Source organism: Haliotis rubra, unplaced genomic scaffold (assembly GCF_003918875.1).
Source record: "Haliotis rubra isolate DU_JTF1 unplaced genomic scaffold, ASM391887v1 Scf2592, whole genome shotgun sequence".
Lineage (NCBI taxonomy): Eukaryota > Metazoa > Mollusca > Gastropoda > Lepetellida > Haliotidae > Haliotis > Haliotis rubra.
The window spans coordinates 4,565-18,404 of NW_025766661.1; the positions used below are offsets into that span (position 1 = coordinate 4,565).

A 13,840-nucleotide genomic window follows, 5' to 3' on the forward strand; every position below is an offset into this window, starting at 1 on the left:
TAACACCAATACACTCATACCAGACGGTTCATAGAGACGGTAAATCTGGGCACATGATTCCAGGTTAACACCCATACACTCATACCAGACGGTTCATAGAGACGGTAAATCTGGGCACATGATTCCAGGTTAACACCCATACACTCATACCAGACGGTTCATAGAGACGGTAAATCAAGGCAAAAAAGTCCAGATTAACACCAATACACTCATACCAGACGGTTCATAGAGACGGTAAATCAAGGCAAAAAAGTCCAGATTAACACCAATACACTCATACCAGACGGTTCATAGAGACGGTAAATCAAGGCAAAAAAGTCCAGATTAACACCAATACACTCATACCAGACGGTTCATAGAGACGGTAAATCAAGGCAAAAAAGTCCAGATTAACACCAATACACTCATACCAGACGGTTCATAGAGATCTATAATGTTCTTTGAACCATACTTAAAGTGAAAGTGGCCCTACAAGCATTATTCTGAGTTGGCTGCGAAACTAAATTTTCAAAGACACATTATGTCAGGTCAATTCCGAAAAGACAAACACGTGGCATAATTCGTAGAAAGTATTTCAATCTGAAGTTTTTTAAATGTTAACGTGATAAAATCACAAACAACTTCCATAACAAACCTATTTGTCGGTATGTTCTGAAATACAACTTTGCGATATCAAGCAGCTACATATGCAGATCAGGGAACTGTCGTTATTTTTTTGTTATTTCTAAAATAATAACACTGCCTCCTTTGTCAAGTATGTGAACGACCCTTTCGTCTTGACATTATGAATGACCAAAAGAACAATTTCTGTGTGCAATTAGCTTCCACTGACTATTAGCAACAAATTTGCAATCAGTATTTAATGTTACTCGCAGTTAAAGTTTAGTAATTTGCTTAAAAGTCTTAACATGAACAAAAAGAGAGAAAAAATCCCCCAAAACACACGCAGGCACATACATGAAAATTACATCCACAAAATGTGTCGCAATCATATTTGGACTTAGTAAAGCTGACTTAAAGATCAGCCAGATAGTTTTGGTTATGTAATACAACATACACGTCGCTGACTAGGCCGTTCAGGGGATGTCTGAATGCAGTCTTATGGGTTCTATGCATAGCTTGTATTTCCTGATGAGATGTATTTTACAAGTATTTCTTTACCCTCTCGTAACCCGCTTAAATACTTCGAGCTATCAAAATTCGAGAAAACAGAAATTAAATGAAGAACGAAAGAATACGGGACATTTTCATCCACACAAACCTTATCAAAGTTCGACACAAGGGTGTTTGACTGTACTATAATGAAATAATCATAATTATCGACGGTGTGTAGCTCAGAGAGAACACTTCTCAGTTTATTTTGAAAATGTAAATGTCAACAATCAAATATATACAAATTTAACATGTTTGTTTTGAAACGAACTTTTTCCCGGATTCGATTCCGAGCATGGGTGCAATGTGTAAAGCCAATTTCTGGTGTACCCCGCCATGATATTGCTGGAATGTTGCTAAAAAGTGGCATAATCCTTAACTCACTGCCTCACTCACTTTGTCGTAATGGTATTGATCTGGAAAATACAATTAAACCCTTCATCACACCACAGGTCCGTGCAATGCGCTAAGTAAAAGTACATACTATTATCTGCAACGAAACTTTTCAAAATACTGCCCTGTCATCTCAACCTTGGAATGTGCACAGTTTTTAACCTGACCTTTCCTTGCTGCTAATACTTAGGCGTGTCCTTGTACCCTCTTGAAGCTGCAAGTCATTTACTGGGACACTAAGGGATCATCACCTCATAAAATGTGCACTCAGCAGATGGCGTGCATTTATTATAGCACGTGTAAAAAATGTTGATAGGAATTCCTGAGAAGGGACGTCACCAATATCCCTTTGTTTGAGCTGTGTTGTTAACAAGCAAATCCTTTCTTTTGTTGCGAGTCAAAAGTATCTTTTCTGTTAAGTCTAGAAATTCTTTGTTCAGTGTGACAAAGGATTTTACTTTACTTTTAGACGTTTTTCGCTTGATCTTAATTGTCCGGGAGACCTATTTCAGGGGCTCACTTCTTCCTCTCCTACTTTATGAATTAGTTACTCAGATTGTTAGAGGCTGTATCCTCGAGGGGTTTTAAAGTACTGTAAAAATTATTATCCTCCTGAGAAGTAAATTTCAACTTTCAACTTATTTAATCGTAGAATATGTGTATTTTTAATGTATGGCTAGAAGTGTCTAAATTGCTAACAGCTGAAGGGATTAATGTAAATCCAGCTAGGGTCCATGCAGGTAGCAAATATACTGTATGAGTATGGTGATCTACCTTCAGTTGTTGGCAATCTATAGCCTGTTTTTATATTGTATTGTCATTTATAGTTTAAATATTTTACATTTAATTACTAGTCTTAAATATATTCCTGTGATCATCTAGTTATTTTAATGGCCTTCGTCGACAGGTGTTTTAATGTTTTAATTGTGTTTTATTGTTAATTTATAACTTTTAAGTCACAATATGGCTGAAATATTGCCGATGTGACTATAAATTTTAACTCACGCACTCACTCATTTCTTCCTCTCCACAAAAAGAGGCGAAGAAGGACCTTGGAGAAGAGAAAGGAGGAGAGGAGAAAGAGGAGAAGTAGAGAAGGAGGAGTAAATTTTTGTACTGATAACGTGAACTACAAGAGCACGTTCTGGTATGTTAGAAAGAGGCAATTGTCTAGGAGACATATTTGAGGGTGCTCCTTTCTTCCTCGTTACAATAGCCGAGGTTAGTTGCTCTATAGAAGAAGGAGGAGAGGGAGTTGGAGAAGAGATGGAGAAAGAAGAAGGAAGATAAGAGAAGAGATGGGAGGAAAAGTTTGTACTGATAACGTCATGACCTACAAACTCAGCTCTAACAGAACAAGAAAGAGGCAATTGTCTTTAAGTTAAACATTTAATCCTTTCAAAGTAAGAAGAATGAAGTTAATTGTTGAGCGGGGATATGTTTTTTCAATTAATCCAACAGTATATAAGACCAATCCTTGTGATCTTCGTTTCACCCGATTAAATATTCGACTCATCAACATGATATTTGACTCTTCCAAACAGTATGTTCCATTTTATTATTTACAAAAGCATTATCGTCCTTGCAGTCGGGTATATAGCCAATATAGGCCGTGGGCTAAAATTTTTGTAGAGACCTCTAGAAATAGCAGAGTGCTTCAACATGCTTAGGGAATACAAAGAACAATATATCAAAAATTTTCCTAGGATGTGCTTGTTAAGAATCAATGGCACTTTTCTTGCAAAAATAGATGCACATTAATTATTTAGAGCTCCTGAATGAAGAGGGTACTCCCGACCGGATTCTGATTACACGGCCTTGACTTAGGCCTGTAGGTAGCACAATAACACATGGTACTTGTGCTATAGTAATGTTGTAGAAACATTAGAAATGTTCTCATAATTTCATAATTAGTCATTATTTGTTAAAATTCAAATTTCTTGAATTAAAATTTCACCAATTAAACTTTTTTTCAAGGGTGTTGATTATTACACGACAAGTCCATATAAATGAAAAATTCAAAAGAGTATTGTCCAAGAAACATAATAATGTCTGTGATTTACACAATTTCATTTTAGAAAGTGGTCCAAATGTAACATATGTTATACTTGGGTTTTACACTTTCTCAGTAAAATTCTACAGATTCAAGTACTTTTGTTGGGTTGGAGTCCCATCTTGGATTCAAGAGCCCACACCCTTAGACTCAGGCACCTAATCGTCAACAAACGAAGTCACAGCCGCCCAACCGCTCAGCCATCTATGCAAGCTGATTTAATTAATTACTTAATTGCTGCAATTGATATACATGATACAAATACATTTCATGTATATATCACATGAAACTGTCAAATATGAATGGTAACAGGTCAAAATTTGTTAGTTTCAGCTTTCTGGGAAACATATTTGATCATACAAAAGATATGACATGAAACAGTATTTTACACTTTTGAAATATCTACAGAATGGAAAGTATGAGTCATAAATACACATTATGCTGATGATTTGAATGTCAAGAGTATATTTCCAGTAAAAGCCATCGGCCAAAATACATTAAAAATGAAGTGTCTTCAGGGCACAATGGTCTTTCAAGGGTGTATATAATAATTATTTTAACATTAAATAAATATAAAAGCAACATATTTTTACAAGTAAAATTGAAGTTAGTATTTTCTAAAGATTAATTAACTAAAAATATAAGAAAGTGTAAGGCTTTTTTAACAAATTTTTGTAAGATACCTCTCTCAGAGTTGTGAATGGGATTCACAAATATACAATACATGGAATTCTTCTTCAATATAGGTTAGACCTTTACACATACATGATTGCTGCAGAATCTTTGATTACAGTCAGTGTTGATATAATGCCCTGTTTCTACAGCTATCTTAAATTTTACTACACCTAAATTGTGCTAAAGCAGCTCTTAAACGGGTAGAAAGGTCAAAATGATACATAACCTTCAATATTTGAGTACTGACTTAAAATACTGATATAATAGTTACATTTGGAGGAATTACTCAAGGAAGTGTACAAGACTGTTTAAGTTTATTGATAATCTTTGTTTAAATAGGCTTATAAGCATTTTTACATCAACAACATCTAGGCTCAACCAAACATATCCAAACCAAAGATTTAAAAGAATACTTTGAACTTTTGATGCCACTACCATCTTATGAGCTTAAGCATAAGGTAGCTTTGAAAGGGTAATCTGTTATGGGGGAGGTTGTATTACTCTACACCAATATTTGATTACAGGGGGTCATATACTAGTAATTAAGCTGCAGGAGACAGTCTGCCACATTCACCCAGGGCCATAGAAATTACAATGTTACCTATATATTTTTAAGATACGTTTTGCAAAAACAAGCTGTACAGATTTAATACTTTTACAATAAAATTTCCCTATGTTTCTGAGCCATAGCATAAAATTGGTGTGATCAGTGAATACTTTTTTGTAATAAATATATGAATTTCCTTAAATACATTTTGAAACATGAACTTGATGTAAATGAATGTTTCAAAATGTCTTTTTTTAAAATGATTAACTGATAAAATTGCCTTTCTGGCTTGAGATGCTAAACATAATTGTGCTCTGGACCAAACAAGTTTTGGTGTAAATGCAATGCCTTATATTTATAAAAGGTACAGTGTCCTAATTTGTTCCCATTAAAACATCACTTTTCATAAGATTAGGCCCTCCATTTCTAGAAACAACAACTTTAGGTTTTCTTAAGATTTAATTTTATTCTTGTTTCTTTACTAAGTAATCTTTTTTCTGAGGTTGAATATTAATGTCTGAAAGAGCCCAAAACATCATTAGCAGACATAAGGTCATACACATTACTATTAAAAAACAGTGGAAATAACATCCCCATACCACCCTCATGTCATCATTGTACATAAATGACATTAATAAATATTATAAATATTTGAGGGCTACAAAATGATGGGTACCCACTTACAAGAAACGTGTTTTAGAAAGTCCCTTGGGTGTTTTCCAAGACAGGCACAAACTGAATTATACATACAAGTAATATTATTTTAAAACTTTCCATCTTACCCAAACGTACGGAGCATGTAAAAATTCATCATGTTTAAGGGTCTCGAAAGCTTTTGAAAATCCATAAAATCTACCCCGTTTCTTATAAGAATATTTCTGTGCGATAGCCTCTGAAGTGCAAAAATGTAGTCTATTGTAGAATAGCTTTTTACCTTGAAACCAGCCTGACCTTCACAAATGATATATTATTTAAATAGCACCAAATTTTAATCTTTTTACTTAGAATTGATGTAAATAATAAAGGGAGTCAATGAGGGATATAACACGGTAATTATCAGGGGGTTGTTCTTGTCCTGAATTTTAACAAAGGGCAAAATATGCCCCTAACCCCCACATGGGAGTAAATAGCCTAAGTCATAAATTTATAAAGAACAGTGAGAGTAGGGACAATGAAACTTCTTGACTCCTTTAGAAATTTATGTGCAATTCCATATGGATCAAGGGGCTTCACTATTTGGCAAAGAGAGAATATTTGTAAATATTTCTTGATCGGAAAAATGGTTAGTTTAAAAAAATGTGTGTTGTTGCTGGTAGGTTGTATAATTGAGGTAAATGTTCTTGTGTGTTTTTGAAGAGTTTTAATGCATATAAATTTGAGGAAGTGAATCTTTCCATTGTTGACATGATTGGGATATTGGTTAAAAGTGTTTTCCAAATAATTTAGGGTTAGTGCTTGCTGCTACTAATTTATCTTTCTACTTTATTTATTTGGAACTGCTTAATCTTTTGTTTGAATGTACATTTGAAGAGAAAGTTCGTTATCTAGTGTTGGCTTATCTAGTGTGCTCACATTAAACAGTGTGATGAAAGGAAATAATGAAGAAAAGAACCTAACATGTTATCAACAACACTGCAACCGTTATAACTAAAGCATATAAACTGGCCAAATAAATCATTACCTAAACTACAATTTAAGGCATGAATGCCAAAGAGGTGCAACATAATTCAGCAAAAGGAGTTTTTTTTAGGAGGAGAATCTACCCCTACCTTTATGCCAACAACCCTTGACTTTTAGTTTCCAAGAAGCTTCCAATGCTAATCTTATCAGTAAGTAAATGTTTGGTGACGCTTCAGATTGAACTAAGCTGTGCTTTTAGAAGCTCTATAACTAACTTTCTCAGCTACAGAATGTTCAATGCCATCTAGTTCTTTCCATTTTGCAACTCATTCACCTTACTTTGCCCATGTTATATCCGTAAATGGACGTAAATCCACAGATTTTATTGTCAGTAATGTGACATAAACATTCCACAGCCATGGCCGCGGCCATGTTGTAGTACCACACACATGGCTTAGCTGCCTCCTGTATTCTGATTGGTCAAAAATACCCTTGCAACCATGGCGATTCACTGCTTTCAGAATTTTCCATTCTAAGGGCTTCTAAATAATTATTGTGCAAGTTATTTAACAAGTTAAGGTTTTTAATAGGCCTGATAAATAACAAACTTAATTATAACACCCTAACTTTGCATTCACCAGACATGTTCAAGCACTTTGACACAATTTTGGGTTTCGGCCCACGGCCTACAAGTGCCGTTAAACAACCAACCAACCAACCAACCAAACAACTAGGGATTCGAACTCCACCATCACTTGGGATCAGGTACAAATGTGTAACGCAACTCTAATTGACTGAGCCACCCGTGTCCGTTTTGCAATCCACCCTAGAAAATGTGCTTAACCAATAACCATGAAAGGGCTATATAAGATTTTCCACTTTTTATTGACAAAGCATTACGGTTATCCGTCCATGCAGTCAGGTGATGGAGTTGCCTTGCCTTTGCCAGTGACAACATGTTGGTTTCGAGTCCGACCCAGGGGAAAATATGGGTGAGAGTGTTTCCTGTAACTTGTAGGCGATGTCCGTATACTTCACCTGAGAAAAGAGGCAAAGGTTGGGTTTTTAGTTCCTACAAAATCCAGTATTTCTGTTTTTGTTAACTGACTGATAACACTGATACAGATGACTTCCGAGTGTACAGAATACAGTCTGCATACGGAATTTATACCGGCAAATGATGTGCGAGATATATGTGATAAAAAGCTGTTTATTCCCAAATATAGTCAAAGGCCAAAGAGTATGTGCGCTTAAACTACCTCTAGGAGAAAGTCTTTCAACAAACATTGCCCAAGCATTTTTGCAAGGGCTCAAACTTTTGTCACAAAACCTAGGGTAACAACTGCCCTGTACTGGGGCAAACCTTCAAAGCATGAGAGAGAGAGAGCAGTGTGCTTGAATAGTTCGTTTGGTCAGGGTGACTCACTAGTAGCCCTTTCTCTTTCGACGTCGTAATGCAGCGTGTGTCGCCACATCCTGTAACACCAAACACTCCAAAACCAACACCTACACTCTTCAACACCCTACACACCTAAACCCTACACTCCCCAAACCTTATCCAACTTGTGTCATTGCCATCACTGATTATTGCACTGTAACCCACATCCTCAACCCTTCACCCAACAACACCCAGCACTCTGCACCCTATATCCTATACATCCCAAACCCATCTCACTGGTGTCATCGCCATCACTGATTATTGCACTGTAACCCACATCTCAACCCCTTCACCCAACACTCCAACACTCTGCACCTACATCCTACATCCCAAACCCCATCTCATCTACTGGGTGTCATTCGCCATCGCACTGATTGTTGCACTGTAACCCACATCCTCCAACCCCACCATCCACCACCCAACACTCTGCACCCTACATCCTACACATCCAGAAACCCCCATCTCACTGGGTTGTCATTCGCCATCACTGGTTATTGCACTGGCAAACCCACATCCTCAGCCCCACCATCCACCTCCCAACACTCTGCACCCTACATCCTACATGTACATCCTACATCCCAAACCCCATCTCACTGGGTGTCATCGCCCATCACTGAGTTATTGCACTGTAACCCACATCCTCAACCCCAACACCCCCCTCCCTATGCCCACACACACCCTACACAGCCTACACCCTGCACCCCAAACCTCATCCCACTGGTGTCATCGCCATCACAGATTATTGCGCTGTAACCCACATCCTCAGCCCCCAACACCCAACTCCCTGTGCCCTACAGCCACCTACAACCCTGCACCCTACACCCCCAAACCTCATCCCACTGGTGTCATCGCCATCACTGATTATTGCACTGTAGCCCACATCCTCAACCCCAACACCCAGCTCCCTATGCCCTACGCCTACAACCTACACCCTTCACAGCCTACACCCAAACCTCATCCTACTGGTGTCATCGCCATCACTGATTATTGCAGATGCATGGGATCTGTTGTGAGTGTGCTGAAGGACCAAAGCTAAAATTAGATAGTAGTCGTAGGTCATTATTGCTCCACTTTTTACATTTTAACATCCATTACCTAATGACTCATAGCTACGATCCATGCCCTTATATCTTTCCGTTACGTCCGTTACTGATTTTTCGTATCGACTTGTACGAGCTCTATCAGAAAGCAAACCACACAGAAACTTTATGACGGGAGGTGAAAATTTATCCCCTATTGTTACTGTACAGTTAACATAGTACTTAAGAAATGCAGTTCGCTCTACCACCATGTATAGTGTAATAAAGAAGCACTTTCGCACACTTTCGCTTCGTGGTAGAGCGGAACTGTATTCTTTCTAATCACCAAATGTAATACTTTCTAAGGATAATTACGATTAATCTAAGGCAGAAAACAACCGACGGTGTCGGTGACCTAAATTAAGAATCCTCGCACAGGGCTATCTGGCGCGCTGTTCTATTGATGTGACTGCCCCCTACGTTAAGACCTACGTTACCAGAAAAACCCAATGATAAACAGTTTAATGACGTTCTGATTAAATATCCTTCTAAATTATTTTAATTACATCTGTGAGTAACGTAAACCATATGGGGCAATCTGAACGTCGCATTTCTACTATCAACGTAAGTTTAGATCAGTACATCCAGATGAAGCTGAGTAGTCAAGCGACATTCCACGATTGCATTGTGGGAATGTAAACATTGCGAACGTTACCGTGCCGCTGAAAACTTGTGAGTCGAATTGAGACATTTTAAACGTCGGAAAACATAAACGTAATGTTTCCACCAGTGACGTTATCTGCGTGAAAAGCAACTGCAAACCAAGAAACGAGGATGCAACGGAGCCAGTTTACTGTAGGGCTGTACGAGGCGATGACAACTGACATGCATCGTGACGTCGCTTACATTGTGACGTAATGCAAAATTGTTCGATTACGAGGGGGCGGACTAGAATGGCATTACATTGTGACGTAATGCAAAAAGTGCACATTATCGTCTGATAAAGTACTGTCGGCGCCTTTGATCTTTCACCGAAGCATCTTAGAATTTTCTAATAAGCCAACCCTATTCTTTCTAGTATTCTATAAGACCAAAAACATGTAAATACGTCTGTGTCGAGTTTACTTTTATAATTCTTTGGCGAGGTCGACACCTATCGAAACAAGGCGATAAAGCATCTCTATAACACACTGAAATGTAGCATCAGAATGCATTATGACGATATACGCAAGTTAATCCTGTCAGTTCTACGAGAAAGTCTACCATTCATGTTTCTGTTAACTGCTTTAATACCACGCCAATACTGATGATTTCCGTGTGCTCTGAGTATGCTTTGCCATAGAGTGTGTAGAACAAATCCATGCTATGTATTAGAGATCAATGAATGTGGGATAGTCACTGCACAGCAAGTACATTGCTACAGTTTCCCTAACTTGGTTAAATATTGTTGAAACGTCATAAATACCTCTTGCATGTAGGTCTTTTCTTCTGCATCTTGCAGCACGGCCATGAAGCCCGGAAAGCTTCACACACAGACACTTTGCATTACCTTCAGATAAAAATCATTCATTATGTTGTGACTTCTCATCGTTGTGTTTTGTTTTTTTATTTGTTTTTAACGCCACACTCCAAACTATTACAAATAATGACCAGAAGAAAGAAAATATAACTGACTTATATGAATTATGTATTTTCTACATTCAAATCTTTGGCGAAACTCAATGAAACAAATTGTTGAGGCTGTGAAATCCAGGAATTAGGATGACAACGACTCTGGGATTTGAACCCGCGATCATGTAACTCTTGTACCTCTAAGAGATAGATCGTCTCTTCAACGAATTAAAGCTAATCAGAATACTAGATCGTTCCACAATGTTTAAACAATATGACTACCAACAGCAAAAAACTGAATGTTTTGGGTTGTGTAATCTTAATACAACAAAATCTATGCAAGGTATCGTATATCCTACCATCCTTATCGAGGCAGCTTGAATGCAGCGTCGTCCTTGTCCGCAGCGCTGAGCTTGAGGTCTTTGTTGACGTCGACAACGTCGAAGACGCGGCCTGCTACGCCCCCTGCTGATGTCATACCGCTTCTTCTCCAACATCGCGTAGGTGCAACGGTCACCCCAGCGGTTTCTGTACAAGACAAGAACATGACAAATGTGTTTGCAACCATGGACCTATTAACTGTACAGAATAATAACATCCCAAATTTAGGTGCAACCATCGACTCCAGCGTTAACTTGTGCAGGATAAGAACATGAGAAATGAGTGTGCAACCATCAACTATGGCGTTTAGTGCCAAAACAAGAACATCCCAAATGTAACTGCAGCCATAGACTCAATCGTTAATCTTACAGGACAAGAACATGGGGAATAAAGGTGCAATGATCGACTCAAGCGTTAACTGTACAGGACAAAAGGCATGAGAAATGAGTGTGCAATTCCAGTGTTAAAACTACCCAATAAAAACATCCCAGATGTAGGTGCAACCATCGACTCCAGCGTTAACTGTACAGGACAAGAGCATGAGAAATGAGTGTGCAATTCCAGGATTTAAAACTACCCAATAAAACCATCCCAGATGTAGGTGCAACCATCGACTCCATCGTTAATCTTACAGGACAAGAGCATGAGAAATGAAGGTGCAACTCCAGCGTTAAAAGGACCCAATAAAAACATCCCAGATGTAGGTGAAACCATCCTCTCCAGAGTCAGACGGAACGACCGACCACACTGATAGCTGTAAATAACTTACCACAAACATAGTTGTCGTACAAGTTCTGCAGGGTGATCCTGAATAACTTCTGTGTCAATATTCAACCTATTACTTACGTTTGAGGGAACTGTCGAATGGGCTCCAAATGAACGGTCGTTCATTTCGGCGGAAATGAAGGCTGCCATCTTTGTTGGTGTCGAGAGCTTTGAGGTCATCCAGAACTTGACGCGTGTCAACATCAGTCATAGACTCGTTGGTGGGCCTGAGTTAATACAGAGTGACAGCGTCAGACGTCACATCTAATATTGCCTATGTAATACACATAATCAACGTTGGCCCAGCATTGGCCCAATGATGGCAGAGCCAATCCGTAGCCAGTACTGGCCCAGCATTGGCCCAATGATGGCGTGCCAGTCTGTAGCCAATACTGTGCCTTTGTTTTGCCAATCATATCCTCCTGGCTTTTAATCTATATATGTGGTTCTTCATTTATTAAGGCCAAGAAGTTGTATCTTGGTTTTCTCTACCACCCAACTCCTGTGTTTGTAACAAACAGCACTTGTAAAAATGCTGTGAAAACATGATGGCACTTTGAGAATGAACGTAGGGCTTTGACACTTTATTGCTAAAGTAATTACCAACTGTAAAGTTAAATCCCTAAGTTTTTTGAACAAGAATGAAATAAAAACGTTATAACAAACAGGACATATGTTCACATATCATTATATGTCGTACAAAATATAGAACTTTAACAAATGCCTTAGAATTGTGTTGAGATATGAAATTCAATAATGCTGAAATGTGTATATATCTTAAATAGTTGAATATACGCGGTTGAAAACAGAAAACAAAAATTAAATGCATTTTAACAACTTTAATTATCTCTCTTATAATAGAATGCAATGAAATAAAAATTTGAATGAATGAATACAATAGGATAGCAGATAAGTACACAGTTTATTCTGTGCTTGTCTCAGCTGCTGCAGTAGCAGCAGCAGCGCTCTTCTTCTGCTTGGCAAGCAGGGTCCTCTCCCTCCTACCACCGTCCCTGTCCGGGCATATCGGAACCACAATTTAATGTGGCTTTCCAGCTCGCAGTCGGACGCCTTTAAACATACCGGGTTCTTCCGTGCTGCCTCTGAAATGGAAACCGAAGCTGATAGTAAAAATAAATAAAGCTGCTGTATCAATAATTCTCCAATTTCATTTAACATATTTATGTATATTGTTATTATGTATTGTCTTATATGAAGTCAAACTTGCGTAAATGGATCGTATGACTGAGTACTTACTAATAACAACTTCCTTCAGTCTCATCTGTTGGAAGGGTTCTTTTCCTGAAGTCCCCTTCCAATTCACCTGCTTGGCGACCGAGTTTGTCATTAGCATTGACAAAACTCTGCGTATTGTGTCTCCTGTTGACACGCCTCCTGCCACTCCGAGTTGCCCAACCTGTTGGATTGTAAATTTTTCAATAATTAACTTCCCTAGCGTTTATAACTATATATTATGGCCATGTAAGAGTAATATTCCGTACAACAATCACTATTAATTGGACTTGGAGGTTGAAACAATTGTTTCAATAACTCAAGTAAGTGAAAGGAATGAAATTGGTCTAAAAACAAAATTAATATTTACCGCTGATCTCAATCTGGAGGAATCCTCCAGAGAAGTATTAGTTTCCCTCAGTTCCTCGATGGTTTTGAGGGGAGATGCAACTCCTCAGCTGGTGTCAAGTCCGAGGAGCCAGACTGTAGAATTCTCAGGACCTGGGTGAAGCAGCTTCTGATTTTCAAGAGCCACTGCTCTGGATTTGATTCCACGATCTTTACAAGTTCAACAACTTCCCTGGTAGTTTTGAAAATAGAAACAAAATAAACAATTAACAATTGTGCAGGTTGTGGAAATAGTTTTCATCAGTACTGTTGAGCACAAATGTTTACCATTATCGGGTTGATACATTTTTAAATAAGTAATATAAAGCATAAATGTTTAACCATTATAATCATATACACCTCTAGTTGTCCCCCACTGTTGAACTTGGTGAGTGACTGGGCCTCCATACATCCTGTCAGGACAGCAATGGAGATGGTTCGGGTAAGATCCGTCGCCTGGGGGATCGCCGTGGGCTGGTCGGGACCGACAGTGTAGGTAGAGTGGAGACATTGCCACAGGTAGAGAGACTGGAAGGCGAGGGAGGAGAAGGCGGCTGGGGAGAAAC

General features: G+C 38.4%; 2 long non-coding RNA genes across 2 annotated transcripts; both read right to left on the reverse strand.

Moving 5' to 3' along the window:
- Positions 1 to 1,427: 1,427 nt before the first annotated feature.
- Positions 1,428 to 13,399, reverse strand: LOC124279973. The gene is made up of 3 exons (XR_006899545.1): positions 13,389 to 13,399; positions 8,194 to 8,200; positions 1,428 to 1,508 (listed from the first exon to the last, which is right to left on the reverse strand). It is a non-coding gene; the product is annotated as an uncharacterized LOC124279973 (long non-coding RNA).
- Positions 12,479 to 13,329, reverse strand: LOC124279972. Its single transcript, XR_006899544.1, has 3 exons — positions 13,258 to 13,329; positions 12,912 to 13,071; positions 12,479 to 12,757 (listed from the first exon to the last, which is right to left on the reverse strand). It is a non-coding gene; the product is annotated as an uncharacterized LOC124279972 (long non-coding RNA).
- Positions 13,400 to 13,840: the final 441 nt, after the last annotated feature.